Here is a 2,799-nt window from a genome sequence, read left to right as displayed (position 1 = left end):
TCCAGAACTGTGAAACAATAAATTTCTCTTTGTAGAAGCCACCCGCTTTGTGGTATTTCGTTAGGGCAGTCCTAGGAAACTAAGACACAGCTAATAGCAGTAATACTTTTTTTGTATATATTAAATCTTTATTGTTTTGACCTTAAGGTTATTTTAAACTTTAAATTCAATAATCACTGTTTATAATGTTTTGACTTTAGAGATATTATTAAATGCAGTGTCAAAATAATGTTTGAAAACTCATTCACTAAATATATGACATTTTATTTATCTGTTCATCAGTTGAGTAGTGACTGTGGTCTTAAAAGCTTGCAAAACAATATGGAACACCTCATGAATTTTCATGTCATCCTTGCGCAGGGACCATGCTAATTTTCTCTGTATTGTTCCAATTTTAGTATACGTGATGTTGAAGCAATCACTTTGTTTTCCGTTTCTTTTTGTCATAGCCATCCTAGTGGGAGTAAAGTCTTATCTCATTGTAGCTTTAATGTGCAATTCTCTAATGACTAATGATGTTGAACATTTTTGCATGTGCTTGTTGGCTACTTCGTTGATGACAGATCTATTCAATTCTTGGCCCATTTTTTGATTAGATTGTCTCTGTTGTTAAGTTGTAGGAGTTCTTTGCATATTCTGGATATTACATATGGTTCCCCCCAAATTTCTCTCCATCTGTAGGCTGTCTCTTTACTTTGTTGATAAGCTCTTTTGATGCACACATTTTTTTTAATTTTGATGAAGTCCAATTTGTTTACTCTGTCATTTGTTCCTCATGCTTTTGGTGCCACATCTAAGGATGCACTATTGAAAATTAAATCCCAAAACATTATCTCTATGCTTTCTTCTAAGAGTTTCTTCTAAGAGAACTAAGCTTTTAGTTCTTCTTTGTAGGTCCTTCATCCATTCTGAGTTAACTTTTATATATGCTGTGATGTATGGGTCCAGCTTCATTATTCTGCATGTGGAAATCCAATTGATAAAGAATCATTTGCTGAAAAGACTATTATTTTTCTTTTTAATTGTCTTAGCATCCATATCAAAAATCAATGAGCTGTACATGTATGGATTTGTTTCTGGACTTCCAATTCTATTTTATTGGTCTATATATCTATGATAGCAGTGCCAGACTGTTTATTGCTGTACCTATAGTAAGTTTGGAAATTTGGAAGCGTGAGTCCTCCTACTTTGTTCTTTCCTCTGGGAGCTTTCTTGTGGATATTTTGTGGTTTTCTGTATAAAGAATCATGTTATCTCTGAAAAGAGATAGTTATACTTTTTTCTTCCTGATCTGGGTACTTTTTATTTCTTTTTCTTGTCGAATCTTGGTGGCTAGGACTTCCAGTATGTTACTGAAAAGCAGTAATGAGAGCAGGCATGCTTGTCTTACCCTAATTTTAAGAGGAAAGCTCTGAGTCTTTCTTCATTGAGCATCGTGATAATTGTGTTTTTCCTCAATGCCCTTTATCATCTTGAATAATTTTCTTCCTATCCCTAGCTTGTTGAGTGCTTTAATCATGAAAGGTTGTTGGGGTTTGTCAAATGGCTTTTGTGTGTGGGTTGAGATGATCATTTGTTTCTTTTCCTTTGTTCTATTAATGTGATGTATTGCATTGATTGAGTTTCTAATGTTGGACTTCCTGTACATTCCTGTGATAAATCTCATTTTATCATGGTGTACAGTTCTTTTAATATACTGGATTTGGTGTGATAACATTTTGTTGAGGATATTTGCATCGATGTTCATAATGGATATTCATCCGTAGTTCTGTTTTCTTGTGGTGTCTTTGGCTTTTTGTATCAGAGTAATGCTAGCCTCATAGAATGCATTAGGAAGTGTTCCCTCCTCTTCCATTTTTTGGAAAAGTTTAGCAAGGATTGGCTTTACTCCTTTTATAATGTTTTGGTCAAATCCTCAATGAAGCCATCTGATGCTGGGAATTTTCTTTGTTGGGAGGTTTTTGAATACTGACTCAATGCTTCGCTTCTTATGGGTCTGTCATGATATTGTATTTCGTCTTGAGTCAATATAGGAAGTTTATGTGTTTGTAGAAATTTTCCCATTTTTTCCAAGCTATGTTATTTGTTGGTGTACAATCGTTCATAGTATTCTCTATGATTTAATTTCTCTAGGGTAGGTTGTAATGTCCCCACTTTCATTTCTGATTTTAGATAGTTTCATTTTCACTCTCTGCCAGTCTTGGTTAAGGTTTGTTGATTTTATAAATCTTTAAAAAAAAAAACAAAACCTCTGGTTTTGTTAATTTTTTTTATTGTTTTCCTATTTCATTTATCTCTGCTCAGACCTTTGTTATACCCTTTCTTCTGGTAACTTTGTATGTGGTTTGCTCATCTTTTCCAGTTTCTTAATTTGTAAAATTAGGTATTGATTTGAGATCTTTTTTCTTTTTTAATGTATGTGTTCACAGCTATAAATTTCCCTTTGAGCACTACCTTTGAGGCATCCCATAAGTTTTTGGTATGTTGTTCTATTATTTTCATTGAACTCTAAGTATTTTTTGATTTATCTTTTGATTTCTTCCTTGACCCACTGGTTGTTTCATAGTGTGTGTTTAATTTCCACATTTTTGTGCATTTTCCAGTTGCCCTTCAGTTATTAATTTCCCGTTTTATTCCATTGTGGTTGGGCAAAATGTTTGCAAGATTTCAATCTTTTGAAATTTATTGAGGCTTGCTTTGTGACCTAACGTGATCTATCCTGGAGAATGATCCATGTGCAGTGGAGAAGAATATATACTGTGCTGTTGTTGGATAGAGTGTTCTATATATGTCTATTAG

The 2,799-nt window shown here is 33.5% G+C and overlaps 1 non-coding gene across 1 annotated transcript; it reads right to left on the bottom strand.

The window, feature by feature from the left end:
• Positions 1-315: 315 nt before the first annotated feature.
• Positions 316-422, bottom strand: LOC111750724 (U6 spliceosomal RNA). Its single transcript, XR_002785812.1, has one exon. It is a non-coding gene; the product is annotated as a U6 spliceosomal RNA (small nuclear RNA).
• Positions 423-2,799: the final 2,377 nt, after the last annotated feature.

The sequence above is a fragment of the Loxodonta africana genome, chromosome 20 (assembly GCF_030014295.1).
Source record: "Loxodonta africana isolate mLoxAfr1 chromosome 20, mLoxAfr1.hap2, whole genome shotgun sequence".
Classification (NCBI taxonomy): Eukaryota; Metazoa; Chordata; class Mammalia; order Proboscidea; family Elephantidae; genus Loxodonta; species Loxodonta africana.
Note: the sequence above shows the minus strand (reverse complement) of the source record. Positions and strands in the feature narration are given on the sequence as shown.